Below are 17,853 nucleotides of genomic sequence, written 5' to 3' on the forward strand. Positions count from 1 at the left end.
TCCCAATCCTCATTCCAAAATAGGATATAATTCCCCCCACAAAATGTTCAGGCAACAACAAATTGGTATCATCAAAATTATGCTGGACTATGATGGGGGCCAACTTACTGGGTTCACTCACTTGGCTCGTTTCACAGAACTTCTCTGGAAGTTATATCTTTGCAACATTACAGATGGCCATGCCATGAACCTTAGGGATTACTTGAAAGAAGCCGAAATTGGGATTGCTAATATTATACATGGTCAAGTAATTAGCAAAATGCCAGTTCAAAAGGGGCCAAAAGAATGGAGGAATCTCAAGAACAGAGTTGATGCTTCCCAGAAGAGGGGCAGTTGTGCTGAGAATGAGTCGTGTTCAGGACTGATAGAGGTAAGAGGATGGACCAATGAGGAGGGGAGAAAGAAGGGTAAGGCAGGCAGGCATCCCAGTGAGGAGTCAGGCCAAGCCTGATGACCTGCCTCTCACTCTTCTCTGCCTCATTCCACAAGTAGAACAGCGGGTTCCCACCCACAGGCTTAGCACCACCTCAGCCACGAGGGTCAATCCTTTTCTCGGGTAGGAGAAATTTCAGAAGTCTGGCAAAGAGCAGGAAGCCTATTACTAAATGGCAGGTGTCATAGCAGGCACTTTATTTAATCATCATACCAAATCTATAAAATATGCATTTTCCTCATTTTTATATATAAAGAAATCAAAGCTCACAAAAATTAAGAACCTTGTGCACGATCATACAGTCAGTGGCAGGGGGATTTAATTCAAGACCAAAGGCATTTACTGTGGTAGATTCCCTTTCAGCCTCTGAATGCAAATTCTTAGCTCTGTGTTTTTTGGGGGCACGGGACTGAGTCATTTGATGCTGGTTGGTGCTGACTGGGTGGGTGATCTAGTTTCCACAATCTTCTATATTGCTCTAGGGAGCAAATCCAGTAACCATCTTTCTGCTTGTCTTACTCTTTGTGATTTAATCCTGGCTTTGATGATCCCAGCTCTTCTAGGATGGGAGTCTTTTCTTGCCTTGTCATATCTCCTCATCCTCCCAGGGATAAAAGTCCTACTCCTGGACTTCACCAAAAATTACTGGACTCTACTACCACCTGTAAGGAGATATTCCAGATGCTGTTTGTCTGTATGCCTAGATGTCTCCGAATGGCTGTCCTGGATCCCTCATTTGTCTGCCATCCATATACTAACTAGTCCATTCCCACTCTTGAAGTTTGGATTTTTCTCAGAGAAACTGCTTGCCTGGAGTGCCCCGAATTTTCTGCTGTCATACTTGTCCAAAGCCCTATTCTATTTGTTAGACTTGTCTTCTCTCTAGTACTAGTACTAGCTAGATTTGGGAATCTGTCTCCCAAATTATTTACCATTCCATGTGCAGGTCCTTGTCCAGCTCCTTTAACCATGAAACCGGGCTGTGTGTGACCCATAATGTAAATATGGCAGGACAAGGATGGGGAAAAGCAGAGTGTGTTCTGGAAAGGTGTAGAGCTGACCTAAGAAGGGTGCGAGGGTGTGTGTGACAGGTCATTGAAAGTAAAGATGGATTAGTGGGGTGGAACTACATTAAAAACAGTTTTAAATGCCAGGATGAGACACTGGAAATGACCCAGTAGTGATGAGCAATTATTATTGGTTCTTAAGCCCCCATAGAGAGATTAGTCAGTGTGCAGGGTAGAATAGAGAGGAGAAGACTGAAGACAGAGAAAGGAGGAAACCATTAAAGTTGTGCAAACAGGAAGTGATGAAAGCCTGGATTGGAGTTTATCTGTTATAACCCACAGGAAAAAGATAAGAGACAAACTTTGAAGCAAAAACTATAGACTCAGGAAGAGAACAGATTTATAGGGGAGTGGAAATCAAGAATGACTGCAAATTTGTAATTATGGTGGTGTTATTGGTAGAAGCAAGGGAATCTCAGAAGGGGCTCTAATATTGGAAAATAAAAATAAAATCCAAGCTCTCTAAGAGGTTTCATTAATAACACTGATTATACATGAGAGCTGTGCTTAGCAAATATTCAAGCAGAGGGATGTGTTAGAATCAGTTGAACTGCTGAAATGAGACTAGAAGGCAAATGAGAGATCAGGGCTAAACACATCAATTTGGGAGTGGAAGTCATAAATGTGGATGAGGGAACTGTAAGGGAAGGGAATTAAAACCTAATTTGTCAAAAATCCCACAGTTTGACACAATATTCTGGGCCTGGGCCTCTTCTAGGCTGCTGGCCAAGAACAGGCAAAGGAGTTACAGATGGACTGAACATGCATAAATAAGAAAATCTGTTGTATAACGTGGCTCTAAAAAAAAAAAAATCCACCTCTCTACCTACACATGATATTTCTAGAGCATGAGAACTCATGATATCATGACTGTGTGAACATTTCTTATCTCATCCCACTGAGAAAAGCTGCACCTGCCACTCAAGCCTTGATTCCCTTCGGGTGCTAAAATGTACTCTACCACCAGAAGGGTCCACATGCCTCTCTTCTTAGCTCAAATGCAATAATTGCCTGAGTTTAACCCTCAGCTGTGTTTCTTTCTAATTCTTCATTCTCCTTTCCAAATTCCTATCATCTGACCATGATAAGCAAGTCATTGACTGTTAGTGTCCTCATCTGTAAAACGGAAACATTAAGAACTAATTTCCTTTTTGATGAAGAAAGGAATCTTAAAACAAGTCAACACAGAATGGACAATTTTAACAAGATGTTCTGAGGGACCCAGATAGCTCATTTTGGTATGGTTCTTGTAGTTTGTATGTTTAAAGACTAGTGGCCGGTGTAGCCCATATAACTTTTATGTGACTTCTTTCAGTTCTGGTCCTGATTAATACAAAAAATGAAAGGAAGAGAGAGAAAAAAAGTGGAACTTTATGGTGGGTTCTTTTGTGGGGAGGGAACTCTTTGGATATAAACTGGCATTTGCCCAACAGTATTCTGAGTTCAGTAAATAACTCAACACACATGGGCTGAATTTCCAATGAAAAACATGAAGCTTACAAAGTAAATGGAAAATACTTGGCAAGATGCATATTTACATTTGATGAACGGAAATCTGGGCGGTGGTGGGGGGGTAGTTGGCCAAACCTGACAGGCACAGAGGGATTAACCCATCCTCACTCATCACCATAACAGAAATTGCCAGTTATCACCGGCCCTGGGCCATCGACTTTCTCAAAGAAATCGTACTCCCCTCTCCCAAAAGGAAGCTGGCTTCCAGGGGAGCTGTGTGTGTGTGTGTTTGTGTACAAATTTAGTGCACAGGTATGCCTTACAAACGAATCAGCCACTGAAGAAATGAAGACTTCATATACTATATAAACCACTTTCTAAAATGCAGGACAAAATCTGATATTTGCTGTGCGTACTACGATTCTCCACTTTAAGATAGAAGTCTGAATACAGGTCTCTTTCCTCATTAACATTTTTAGCCCAGTAAGAAAATGAGACCCTTTAGCTGATTTATCCAAAGTCACACAGCTAATAAATGATACAACAGAAATTCAAACCCATGGTTGTTTCATTCCAAGTTCACATTTTCCCATTGCATTTACTGCCTGCAAAAAATAAAAATTTTTTAAAAATGGTGTGAGTGGGGAGACAAAGCAGGAGGCTGGTGGGTACACCCAGCTTATAAAATATATACTGCTGATTCTGCATCTAATTCATTTCTAAGATTCAGAGGAAAGGCACAAAAATTAGTAAGCCCTCACCCTGTGATGAAAAATCAACCCAGCCTCAGACAGACTGTAGTGGTTTGCCCAAGGTCACAGAGCTAGTACAGGAGGGAACCAGGATTCCAACCCAGAGACACATAACTTTAACTGTTAGGTAATGGCAAAACGTTTTAACCTATGACACCACTTTAAAGCTAAAGACAATCCTAGGAGAAAAATGTTGGAAATGATACAAAGAAATTGGAGTCAGCATGTAAGAGACAGATTTGCTAGACTTCCTTGTGGGTTACTTCAGACAAATAAGCTCCTGCATTTTGGAAGGAGGGGGAGGTGGAAAGAAAAATATATATAAAATATTTTATTTTCCCAAATGGGAAACATGAGGGTACAGATTTTGCTTGCAGGATCGGATTTCTTTTTGTATGTATGGTAAATATTATTCTGTCTTCTTTCTATTATGTTCTGACGCGGGTGTCCATGAGAAGAAGTTAGGTTAACTCTTTGAGTTTCTACAGAGATTAAATAGAGTTCTACATGTCAATCCGCAGTGGAGTTCAGGACAGTGAAGGTCACCAGGACTACCAAGGGTGGTCTACCCTGTGGAATAATTCAGTGTTGGGGAGATCATTATTTCCCTCTTCATACTTTCTCCACAAAGGGGAAATTCCATTCTTCCCACAGATGGGACTATATACTTCTAGATGTCTCCTATCACTTCTCCTGTGGGAGGAGTAGCTAATTTGATTAGTGAAGAGTGTGAACACCATTGAACCAGGATTTTTCCAAATACTACAGTTATTGAATGGAAAAGTTTGTGATGGCCAGTCCTTTCTCTCACTGTCTTATACTGGCTGAGGGAGTGGGAAGTGGACTCACTTGTGCTTCAAAATCCATGTTCCCCAGGTAGGCCCAGCTAGGTTTCTGTTCTCCCTGCCAGCTTTCCCATCTTGTCTGTGAATGGGTGAGGCAGGCAGGCCAGTCACCAGAGGCCAAATAACCTTAATAAATGGAAATTCCCTAAAAGGAAGTGCTAGTTTAGCCTCAAGTCCAAGTTCTATTGCCCAGTCCACCTTCACTGCGAGTAAAATTGATAATTTGACAGGCATTCACTCCTCTGCTGTCATAAAAACATTGGCATAGCATAATCATCAGCAGAATCCCTGGCTGTCCTTTTGTAAATTTTTTTTAAGATTTTATTTATTTATTTGAGGAAGAGAGAGAGAGAGAGAAAGCATGAGCCGGGGGAAGGGGTAAAGGGAGAAGGAGACTCCCCACTGATCAGGAAGCCTGATGCCGCTCTCAATCCCAGGACCCTGAGATCATGACCCGAGTCCAAGGCAGACACTTAACCAACTGAGCCACCCTGGCGCCCCTGGCTTCCCATTCTTAAGAGTTGTTCTGCTTTTTTCTTTGCTTTCTGCATAAAAGATCATAATAAATATCTGTTGATTGACTAAAGTTGCTAAACAACAACTGGTGTTTAAATTAATCCCACTTGAGCCAAAACAGCTGGCCTAAAGCACTGAGCAAATCTCTGAAATCAAACACACTCATCTTCACATCAGAGAACATGTTGTATTTTCAGATGAAGGGGGAAGAGAAAGAGGAAAAGGTGCTGATGGGACCTCTCATTGGCACCAGAAAGTGCTCAGTCCGAAAGCCACTCCAGCTTTCTGCCACCTGAGAGCAGCTGGGCAGGTCCAAAGAGGCAACTGGTCATGGAGTCAAAACAAATGAAAAGATTTTCTGTACTCTGGAATTGATATCGACATTCCTCTGAGAAAAAAAAGCAGAAGCAACCTTTGTGATTGATTGGTTCATTCATTCATGCATTGACAAGGAGTTATAAAGCACCTACAGTTATAGGTAGAAGTTTTCCCTACACATGCAAATGCTTCTGGGGGAAAAAAAAAAAGGTTTTGTTTTGTTTTGTTTTGTTTTGTTTTTTAATTTTATTTTTTATAAACATATATTTTTTTTTCCCCAGGGGTACAGGTCTGTGAATCTCCAGGTTTACACACTTCACAGCACTCACCATAGCACATACCCTCCCCAATGTCCATAACCCCACCCCCCCTCTCCCAACCCCCCTCCCCCCATCAACCCTCAGTTTTTTGTAGGAAGACTGATGTGGTTGGTCACAGGTCAAACCATACTCTCCAAGTCAAGTTTACCAATAATAAGGCTGATATTTTTTTTAAGCTCCATCCGTTTAACTCTGGTCTATTTCTTAATTGGTTCTAAAATTAAGAGGAAGAGAGGATGATTAATTATTGCCCTCTAAAATGTTACATGTTTATTGGATAAAAAACAATTTATGGAACTTTTTCTTAAAATATTTCTTAATGTGGACAGGTTTCCATCAACCGCATTTTTTTGTAACTACTGATGGGTAGTAGTGCGTTCCTGTGGTGCTAGTTAGCTGAAGAACCACAATGACCACAGGATGGGGGAGACTAAATTTGTCCAAACCGAAGGCCACTCTGCTTTCTCATGGAGGGGACCACTAGAGGCAGGCTGGGCTTGGTTAAGGTGCTCAAGAAGAAGATCAAGGTTTCCGTTCGGGGCTCATATATGTGGAAAGATAGTCAAAGGTCCCAAATGCACACCATACAGTATGATTTCAATGCCTTAACCCTAGAAAACTTCCGAGGCAAGTATAACTGAACGACTACCTTCACCATAACAAAATGGGAAGCTTTATCAAAGCTTTTAACTTTGAGCAGTCACTCCCCATGCATTCCTTATATGGTATTTGAGGACTTGAAACAAAGCCCTTTGTGTATTCCTTGTGTTTTCAAAACATACTCTTGGTAACCAAATAAACTTGCTAAAGAGGATTACTGACTCTGAGCCAGTTAAATGTCAGAATCATCCACCAAAAAATATCCACTTTGGTTCTGGAGTGTTGGATCAATAGCTCTCTGTTTTGGCAGTAATTGGATATAACAGAACCAGTTTTCTATTACAGTCCCTTCAGAGTCATAAAAATAAAATAAGGTTATCTGCACTTGAAAGTATATTTATCTTTCTATTGTTTACAAACACATTTGTGATTGGAGAGGAAATGGGGTGGTTAGGGTAGATACAGCCATTTTGTCCAAGGAAGGTATCAAGTTATTAAAAGGTATATAGTTAAAAAAAAAAAAAAGAGAGAGAGAGAGAGAGATTGAGATTTGCAAAACCCATTCCTGTTTTTCTTAGTGAACACTGAGGAGTACTACAAGCAAAATTAGTCACTAGTAACTGTGTCATAGGTCCTGATCAAAACAATCAGACTATTGGGGCTCTTGACTGGCACAAATGGGAGCACGACCTTTGGGGATTTCTTTTTTTTCTCCCTCCTGCCCCTGGAAATTTCTCTATAAGACATGTTTATTTATATTTTGCACCCACTAAATTGTGAGCATCTTAGGTCAGAAAGGCAGTTTATATTCATCTATAAATTTGTGCCTGATACTTAATAGGTTATTTGACACATTGTTGTTAAGTGAATAAAATCTGTTGATAATTTATAATTCAGGAGTAAAACAGATTTCAGGTAAAGCTTTTGCTAGGTCAATAATGAATATATATAACAAGCATATCTCCAAGAATTTCATGAGTAAGTTAGTAATTTTCACTATTATTATTAAACAGAAGCCATAGAGAATAGACTGACATGGGACTTAACGTTGTTGATTAAAAGTAGATGAAGATATAATGAAATTATGAAAATACTCAATCTTTTTCTTATGTTAAGCACCCAATATTTAAATGCAAATAATAGAACAGTCCCACAAAGCAATTCTATTAAGCTTCATTTCACTTTTTAAAGAAGCAAAGGTTCTCATCTTATCAGTTTTATTGCCATTTCTATTAATTTTTCATGTTTTAAAAAAATAACAGATATTGGAAGGTCTGGCTGGCTCAGTCAGTGGAGCATGTGATGCTTGTTTTCAGGGTTGTGGGTTCGAGCCCTATGTTGGGCCTAGAGATTACTCAAAAATAAAAATCTTAAAAAAAATAATAAGGTATTAAAAACCTTTGTAATCAACTTCTAAATAAACAGCTATTTCCATGTATATTAGTGATCTTATAGTAAGAACACTCGGAACTTAATAAAACCCCAGAAAATCCTGACTCATAAGAACATAGTGCTTATTTGGTTTTGGGTCATTGGCTGCTTCCTTGTTGAGATTTTCCAAGTCAGATAGTGTTACCCTTGGAATATGCCAGCAGGCATCAATAACTGACCATAAATGAAAAGTTGGCCTTCCCCAATCAGATGTAAGACTCAGCTTTCCAAATCCAATGTTCTCATTAAGGCAGCAGAGGGCAGTGAAAGCACTGTTAATTGATCGTGTAAACCTTTTATTACAATCTGGAGAGAAATATTGTATTTCCTTATGGCTGCATTTTCCATTTTAAACATCATACATGTAAGTGGTTTGAAAGACAATACATTTTTAGTCCCAGATGCATTTTTGAAACCAAAAAGAACATTTACAGAGTACAATGAAATACCTATGTAGCATTTCGGGGACTTAGAGTTCACTTGAGTATTAACAGAAGAATGTCTTAGAGGATAATACTACTTTGTGACGTTGGTCTAAAATTTACCTACATGGTGTAAGAGACACTAGAACTGTGGAAACCTATCAGAGTGCTGTGCTTATATTAGCAGAGAATTTAAGAGTTTCCAGGAGCCTTTATAGTCAACTGACAACCATGGAAAAGTTACTAGATTCTCTCCACTGGACAAGGCTAAGGTATAATCAGAACAGTGGTCTTCTTGCTCCTTTCACTTTAAAGCCTTATTTTGCCACATCATATTTCATAATATTTAACAGTAAGACTTAGGACTTCTGATGTGCTTCTCAGGTTTCAAACATCTTAGGAAACCTCACTTGAAAAATGCAGTTGTAGGGGGCACCTGGGTGGCTCAGTCTGTTAAGTGTCTGCCTTTGGTTCAGGTCATGATCCCAGCGTTCTGGGATCAAGCCCGGCATCGGGCTCCTTGCTCTGTGGGGAGCCTGCTTCTCCCTCTCCCTCTGTCTACCGCTCTGCCTACTTGACCACGTGTGCGCTCTCTCTCTCTGTGTCAAAGAAATAAAATCTTAAAAAAAAAAAAAAAAAAAAGAGGGGCGGCTGGGTGGCTCAGTGGGTTAAAGCCTCTGTCTTCGGCTCAGGTAATGATCCCAGGGTCCTGGGATCGAGCCCCGCATTGGGCTCTCTGCTCAGAAGGAAGCTTGCTTCCCTTCCTCTCTCTCTGCCTGCCTCTCTGCCTACTTGTGATCTCTGTCTGTCAAATAAATAAATAAAATCTTTAAAAAAAATAAGAAAAGAAAAATGCAGTAGTGTTCACATTCTATTTCTACAAAAGTTCTCAAGAGGTAAGAAGAAAATATACCCAGTAATGTTATACATTTTAATCAATATGTATTTCACAATTTTCAAAAATAAGACCTTGTCACTCCCTGACCCCAACTCCAACCCCAACTAAGAAGAAGACGTTGTTCTTTTCACCTCAGCCAACGCATGCATATCTGTTCCCCTTCTTGGCATGCCCCAGCACTGTATCATAATTAGAAATTTTACTAAACGGGACTGGACCTGGATATGGATACTTTCTTAGCTGTAACCTTCCAAAGCCTGTGCTTCGTTCTGGAAGATCTACCGCCAGCTTTCCCTACTGTGTTAGGTATGTCAACATCAGGGGAAAGGGTTAAATGACTAATGGTAAAATAACAACCTCTGGGAGAGAGGACATCTCAGGGAAGCCAGGACACTGCTGTAACAGTTACATGAAACATTTTTGCCTCTGGACTTTGTTGATCTGTCTGGAGCACAGGATGTCTGATTGGCATTCGCAAGTTCTAGGGCTGCCAGTGACATTCTCCTGACCCTGCAGGAGTTCTTCCTTCCTCAAAGAACACACACTAAGCCTCGAGCCCAGGACCTCTTACTTTCATTTTCGCTCGCTCTTCGCCTGCTTGCTCTCAGTCTGCAGTCTTCCAGCGAGTCGAGGGCCAGGCTGAAATCCCACAGCAAATTCCTCCAAAACCAAACAAGGAAATGTTCGAGTCTTTGGAAACCAATAACTGAGAGCACCAGGTTATCTTATTTGGAAGTTACTATATTGGCTGCTGTATATTTTTCACCAAAATTAGACATTTTCTGGATTACTATGCAGCTTCACCATACCATGATCTCTAACCAAGGTTAAAGGTGCATGAATAGATCCATGTTTCAAGTAAGACTCTACGTGTTTTTAGAGTATAAAGGTTTTTCAAATCCAGGTCAAGAGGAGTACTACTATCATGGCCCCAGTTTTTAACTATAAATTTTGGTTAAAATGTTGTGTATCTTATGACTTTTTGAGGAGATAGCTAATACTTAAGGAAATTATCCTGAGGTGTGCCAAAAACATAAGGGAAACATGGAGACTCTTTGTAGAGAAACTATCAGCTAGTATTCTATATCACTTTTCCCTGCATGAGAAACAACCATGGATGGGGGCTTCTCCATTGTGCCTTCGACTGGTCTGGCCAGAAAAGCCACAGAACCTCCTGCCAAGAGCTAAGTGGACCTGTGTTTCTTGTGTGCTGACAGGTCACCACCCAGCGAGGATTAGGCTCTGGGCATGACTGCTGGTCTGGAAACCTGAAGCCAGGATTTTTGGCATCCTGGGCTCTTCAGCATACCCCAAACAACAAAGGGAAGCTCTTTGTTGGGAAAGCCCAGTCTCAGGGCCGGTTGGAACTCAGAGGTCACCTGAAGAGTTACCAGGGAGCCTAATGCATACCTTTTTTACCTGGCTCCTCTGCAAGGATTTGTTTCCATGGGGCAAGGAGAGAGGGAGGAGAGATAAAGGAGGAAAGCAGGGGAAAAAAAGAAAATTGGCAGTATAGAGTGGGAGTTAAAACAGGCTCTAAGTTCAAACACACTCACTAGCTGAGCTCAACCACCTAAGCCTCAGTTTCCTCAAACATTAAATGGAACTGATGATATGTAAGTCATAGGATTATTTTAAGAATTCGTGGTGTTAATCTCTGTAAACTACTTAGTGCAGCGCCTGGAGCATGTCAAGTATGCCCAATAAAGGTTAACCAATTACTTTAAAGTAATTGGGTAAGAAGAAGGGAAAAGATATCCCGATTGTGATGTGGGGTTCCTTAAATGCTGCCATTTTATTAGCTAATCATTCAGAGCCTTGTGAGGAAAGACCTACAGTTTGAGTATATCCATGGATTCGGGTACTATAAGAACCTCATCGATCTCTTCAGACTACATTTATAGAATCTGGTCAACCTGAGACAAAGTGGATCCCCCTTCTTTCAGGCTGCACGCCGGCAGAGGGGACCTTTCCCTTCTCAGAGGCTGTACCCTGGCCACAGGTTGCATCATCCCAGAAGAAGTGGCAGGGTTGTTTTGTTTCATCTTGTTTTGTCTTTCAGTTTTGCATCAGTGTTCATATGAATTAACAACAGCCCTAGGACCCAATTCCAAACTCCACAGCTCTTAGGAGCATGACCAAACCCTCCAGCCATACCCTGACTTCCATTTTCCAAGACAAGATCACAGAGAAGCTCCTTCCCTAAGATCTACCTGGGTGCAAAGAGAGACCGGTGCTCCAGGGCCCAGCCTCTGGGAAAGAGAAACCAATTCCAATAAGACTCTCAGACCCTTGACTCCACCTTGAAACCGAAAAGGGTGGGAGGTTGTGCCCTGTCTTCCTCACTAGAGAGCTCCTACCTCAACTCTGCCCAAAAGCTATCACTTAAGGATTGAGGTTTGGGAGCTGGAGGGAGAAATAATGGAAATAAACCACAATTTATTTCCCTCTTCATTCCAGCAGCTCGAATGAATGGTGGAGAACTTCAGTGCCAACTTTTGTCATTGAGTCTCTGTGTCTAAAATATCCTCTGCGTGACCTACATCAATCCTGCTTGTCCTGTCAGACTTAGCTCTCCATGATGTGCAATCTTATCCCAGAATGAGGTGGGGCCTTTCTACTTCTTCTTAGCATCTTGTACATTCTTCCTGGAATGTAAATCCACAAGGACAGGACCTGTGTCCATCTCATACACAGTGTTAACCTCAGCACGTGGAGTGGTACCTGACCCATAATGGACATCCAACAAATATTGCTGAATGTGTGTATAAGTGAATTACTACAGATAAAGGAGAGGAGAAAACAGCATGCAGCCACACTGCCTTCTGTGCAAAGAATAGAAAGTGGATTCTAGAACACGAAAGCCCCATTGCCTGAGCACCAGGAAGGATTTGGGTATGAACAAGATGGGCCTGCACTTTAATTGTGGAGTACATGAAAAGGAGAGGCTTACTCTGGACAGTAGAGAGCAAGAATATTCCAGAACTGGAGTGTGGGGGATGAGGCAGAATACAGTGCAGGAGGGATGGCATGCGGAAGAGAATCAGGAGGCAGAAGAGAAGACAGGAGGACATCTGAGTGCTCTGTGAGGTGAAGCAGACACTAAGAAGGCCCTGGTGACGGGTACCAGACCGACACCACAACAAGAATGTGCCCTATGTCATTTGAAGTTTACCGCTGTGCTCTCTCATGAGAGCAAACTTTCAGTTCAAGTTCTGAAACATAGAATCAGTATCGTAACCTTGTTTTGGTGATTGCTTTGTGTGGGAGGAGAAGAGGCCCACCCGGGAGTGGGAGTGAACAGAAGAGAAGGACTCGTCCCCACCCTGGGTTTGTCAGAACAGAAATAAAAGAAGCGCTCCAAGATGCAGAGAGCATCAGAAAGCAGGAAATCAGAGCAAAGCTGACTGTGAATTTAACAGGGATCTTGGGGACATGGTTTGGCCTTCAAAGAGACACGAAATGGGAGTTTTGCGCTGCTCATCTTTGCCAGGTCCCAGAGGGCCAGGAGGTCCCAGCTAATACCTGGGACATATTATGCATCCTGCCAGAAAGGTTATTTTTCTTGTCTGTGATGGCTTTTGGATCACGAGTTCCTTGAAGACAGGGGTTTTCTTATTTGCAAGAGCATCAGTATCTCTAGCACACTGTCTAATACAGAGTAATTACTATCTGTTGAATTAAGAGATGAATAGCTTTATCACAGAGTTCTTCATCAAGAACCACCTACAATTAATGAAATAATCCAATGGGAGAGAAGGAGGCAGGAAGAAAGAAACAAAAATAGAGGCAGAGAGAGAGAGAGAGAGAGAGGGAATATATAAACCCAAATGTTTCCTCAGGCAATGTTTTTTGGCTTTTGTTTTGTTTTGTTTTCCTTTATCTCTGGTTTACCTCTTAGCCTCTAAAACCTCCCTGGGCATCTGCTCCATATTCTAGAATTAGGTTCAATGGCACCCAAAGCCTGGTGGATGGTCATCATAAGGTGATCTTCCTCTTATTCCAAGACCAAGCACACCCTGCTAGGCTGCACCCTGTCTCAGCAAAAGGCATGCATGGCCTGGCCAGCCCTTGATTAGAAGTAGTCACATTTCAAGGACAGGATGTACCCAGGACAGCTCTGGCCTCGAAGCTTCTGAGATTGCCTAGAGCCGGTACTTAACTGGGGAATAGAGGTTTCCCAGAACTTAATGCAAATAACTTAATGCAAGTTCTTGGGTCAGTAGATGAGGAAGGTTTTACAGACCACAGAATGAATCTTAACAACATTTAATAACACGTATTTTAAAAAGCTAATGGATCCTCATTTCCCTGTGTTTCTGATCAATTGACAGAAGGAATAAGTAAAATCTAACGTTTTTTAAAAAGTTAAAGATAACAAACCTTAAAAATAATTGTTGGGACCAGGTCTAAATATATGAAGATTCCAGTGTCTTAAGTTTCTCTTATTGTTGAAGATATATTAAACATTGAAACAGCAGTTACTGGTAATATGGATCAGTAAGGCAGGCAAAATGATTTCTGAGTCTGGGGGCCTGTACACCCTTAACCTGAATTAACTCACCTCTGAGATTGTAGATAGGATTGAAGTTTAGTTTCTCCTGGATGAAAACATGCTGAAATAGGACAGAAGGAACTGTCTGCATCCTCCCTGGGATCATCTAAGGGGACAGATGTCTGGCCAGGATGTCCCCTGCAAAGTATCTGACTTTGTATACATTGAATTCAACAATGTATTCTCTCCCTAAAAGTGTTGCAGAAGTGATTCTTTCTTAGAATAAAATGTAGTAATTGAGTTCGTTACCAGATAAGTTTAACTCTCCTTCTCCACCCACGTTTCAAAAATGTCCTCTCCTTCCCTTCTCTCTTTCTACGATGGGACAAAATCCACCTCTACAGGCAAGCACAGTGATGCCTGGTGGCCATGCGGTTAGTCCTTACACAATGGCCGCACCCACAATTTCACTTGGTCCTTGGTTTATTTGCCCACAGATTCTGGACATGACAGACGGTTTGCATTCCCCAAGGCCAGGATCATGGCTAGTGGGTGGCAGAAAGAAAAGTGCCTGTCATCCTGCAAAGATATGACCTGCCAACAAAGTGTGGATAAGCTCAAGAAACCATTTCCAAACATGGAAATGGGACTGGATCAGTTTGGGGCAGATGGAAGCTTTTGCCAGTTCTTAATTTTGCCAATCTCCCTCGGTGATTTCTCAACCACTCAACACAGGGTGAAAGGGAACAGAGTAACTTCTATTTCCAACACTTTGAAGCTATTACAAATTATCAGACTTTTTCCTAATAAGTAAAATAGATACTAAAAAAATTGGCGGTCTGAGGACTATCCCCAAACCCTTTAGGATTATAGGAATTTCATAGCAGGGTTAACATTTTTAGAAAGTAAGAACTGAATATTTTCATTATCTTCTCTGTTTCTAGGTACTTCTTTATAGCTAAATTTATTTTTGCTTTGCCAAAGACTTTTCAGCTATTTACTGATTAATGGAAGGAACGTGTATCCCCAACACAAAAGCACAAAATTCCAAAAATGCATCAGCAATGCTTCTTTTATTTTTTTATGGGGGAGGGGGCACTGGCAGAGCCATCTGAGGCTTTATTTGGGAAAAGACACTTGAATTGGTTTTTAGTTGGGGTCATGGGCGAGAGGTTGTACCCAGGGCGGTAGACTCCCCCCAAGAGCAGGCTGAGGACGGGGGCTGAGCCTTAGGTGTCTCCCTGTTCCCGATGCTCCTCGGCACAGCTCCTTCCCCAAGGCTGTATGGCAGCCACAGGAGTTGGGAGGCTGGGGGGGACTACAGTGCTTGTTCACTTGGTCAGGCATGACACCGCTCAGATACCAGCTTCCCATCACAGTCTCAATCTTCTTCACAACCACACACTCATTGGGGTTCACATGGCTGAAGGAGCTGGAACCCCTGCCAAGCTGAAACTAGGTTGGAAGGAACTGAGGCCATAGTTGAGGCCAGGACTGGTGAGGCTTTCTTGGGCCCAGCTCAGCCCACCGGAGTAGCCACTGGTGGTCTTGGTATGGATACTCATGTTCAGTGGCAATCTCAATGTCCAGGGCCAGCTTGACTCTGAGGAGCTCCCAGTACTCACACAGTTGCGGTGCCATGTCCTGCTTGACTCTCTGTAGGGCAGCCTCCAGCTTGGCCAGCTTGGCATTGGCGTCCTTAACAGTCAGCTCACTGAGTTGCCTGCAGCCTCCAGGGAAGCCCTCTGGCCTTTAAGGTCCCTGATCTCAGCCTGGAGTTGGCTGATACTTGTTTCGTCTCTGAAATCTGTCTTCATGTGATAGAGGTCATCCCCATGCTTCCCAGCCAATGTCTACAGCTCCTCATACTTGATCTGGTACATGATCTGACCTCAGCCTGGATGTGGTTGGCAATGTCCTTCTACAGGGCTTTGACCTTGGCAATGATGCTATCAAGGTCCAGGGAGCAACTGTTGTCCATGGACAACACCACAAACGTGTCCAAGATTTGAAATTGCAGCTCACAAATTTCCCCTGCTACAGCTGCCTTAAGAAGCTGATCTTGTCAGTCAGGCTTTCCAGGAGGGACTCCAGCTCTACTTTGTTCATGAAAGCTTCATCCACATCTTTCTTAATGAGGAAAAATTCATTCTTCATGTCTGCATGCTCTTTGATTTCCTCCTTGTACTCATTCCTGAAGTCCTCCACCAGCCCATGAATGTTGCCAAGCTCCACCTCCAGCTGAAGCTTCTCCTGGCCCCATGTGTCCGGCTGCCCTGAAAGGTGGTTGATGGAGCTCTCGAACGCTCTGCCCATGTTGCTCTGAGCTGTTTTCTGCTGCTGCAGGAGGCTTCACTTGGTCTCCAGAATTTTGTTCTGCTGCTCCAGGTGCTGCATCTTGTTGATGAAGGAAGCAAACTTGTTGTTGGGGGTCTTTATCTGCTCCTTCTCTGGGGTGTGCACAGCTTGAACGTTGGAATCTACCCCCAGCTTAAGGGGTCTCAGCAGGCTCAGATTCAGAGACAGCTATGATGCTCCCCATACCCCCACCCTGCCATAACCCCCGACCACACTCATGCTGGTGCCAAGTCCACTCCAGTAGCTGCTTCTGCTGCCCACATGAGAAAGTGGAGAAGCTGATGTGGGTGCCAGGAATGCTTGTGTTGGAGCGGCTGCTGAAGGCCCTGGGGGCCAGAGGTGGACAACTTGTAGGACTTCTCAGCCACCCTGACGGTGGAGGCTGGAAAGGAAGCCAATAGGCTGAAGCTAACAGAGGGTCAAGAGGGAGGTGAGAATCAGCTTCTAGGAGGGTTAACAATACTTCTTTTATAAATTAGCGGTCTTCTATCACTCCATGACTCAGGGCTTCAGAGACTTCGTTTTGTTTTGTTTTCCTATTACTTTTCTAACCAGTTTTCTCTATTTCCTTTGACTCTTCTTTTTCTCTGTTCCAAACAGTAGGCTCTTTCAGAGAAAATTCTTGGTTTTTCTCTCCAAAAGCAATCCCTCAGTGGACTTGTCTGCTCTCAGGGACTCATCTGTTACTTCTGTGTGCATGCTTCAAACTCCACAACCGTATTATCAACTGGTTACCAGCCATCTACTACATGAAAACCTACATTATCTTCAGAACAACAAAGTCACAGGCAAAATTACAGCTTTTCTACAAACAAGGTAGTCTTAACATCCCAACCACTCCTTCGGTCAGTGGAGTTAAGTCCTTAATGGAGCTAACACCCAGAGCCATCTACTAGAAATTAACAAGAGCTAGAAACAAACCTGCCTTCCTGGTGATTCACCACATCACTTTTGGCACCAAACATTTGATGAGCTATTTAATTGCTTTACATTTGTACCCAGTGATTTGACAAATATTCACCGAGCACTTACTCTGTGCCAAGTATGGCTGCAGGAGCAGATGGCAAAGAGCTTAAATCTTTGCTTAAATCTTTGAGCAAAGAAGCCAAGAGTAGACAAACACCAATATAATTAAGTTAAAGTACTAATAAGATCAGTATTACAGAAAGTAAAAAGAAACTAATGTGATAGAGCAACTTGGGGCAGGATAGTGAAGGCCACTAGAGATGGCAAATGTCTCTCTGAGAGGGTAATATTTGAGCTCACACCTGAATAATGAAGATACAGAGATGCAAAGATCTAGGAAAATGTTTCAACCCAAAGTCTATGCAAAAGCTCTGAAATGTGAACAAGCTCGGCATATTTGAGGAAGAGTAGAAGGAAATGAGACAACAAAAGGCAGATATCAATCAGCTCCTGCAGACTCCACAGGCTAGGATTTCTCAACCTTGGCCCTACTGACATTTAGGGCCAGATAAATCTTTACCATGTGGAGCTGTTCTGTGCAGTGTGGGATGTTTAGCAGCATTCCTGACCTCTACCCACTAGGTGCCAGTAGGCTCTTCCTAGTGACAATCAAAGAACCTAAGCATCTGTGATTACCAAATGGGGATTACCAATTGGGCACCAAAGTAACAAATGAGAAGCCAAAAAGCTCCAGTTGAGAACCATTATTTTAGACCAAGGTAAGAAATATGGATATTATTCTAACTGGAACAGAAAGCTATTAAAATATCTTTGGCAAAGGATGCCTGGGTGGCTCAGTCGGTTAAGCGTCTGCCTTTGGCTCAGGTCATGACCCCAGGGTTTTAGGATTGAGTCCCACAACGGGCTCTCTGCTCAGCAGGGAGCCTGCTTCTGCCTCTGCCTCCTTCTCTCTATTTCTCTGTCTGTCATGAATAAATGAAGAAAATTTTAAAAAATAAAATAAAACTCCTGAGTTAGGG

At 42.4% G+C, this 17,853-nt stretch overlaps 1 protein-coding gene and 1 pseudogene across 2 annotated transcripts in view; both read right to left on the reverse strand.

Moving 5' to 3' along the window:
• Positions 1–17,853, reverse strand: part of SYNPO2 (synaptopodin 2) — a 169,485-nt gene that overhangs the window by 80,328 nt on the left and 71,304 nt on the right. The gene's annotated exons all lie outside the window — the stretch shown is intronic.
• On the reverse strand, positions 14,889–16,872 carry LOC116871335 (annotated as a pseudogene).

This window comes from Lontra canadensis, unplaced genomic scaffold, assembly GCF_010015895.1.
Source record: "Lontra canadensis isolate GAN:19392208 unplaced genomic scaffold, GSC_riverotter_1.0 scaffold1, whole genome shotgun sequence".
Lineage (NCBI taxonomy): Eukaryota > Metazoa > Chordata > Mammalia > Carnivora > Mustelidae > Lontra > Lontra canadensis.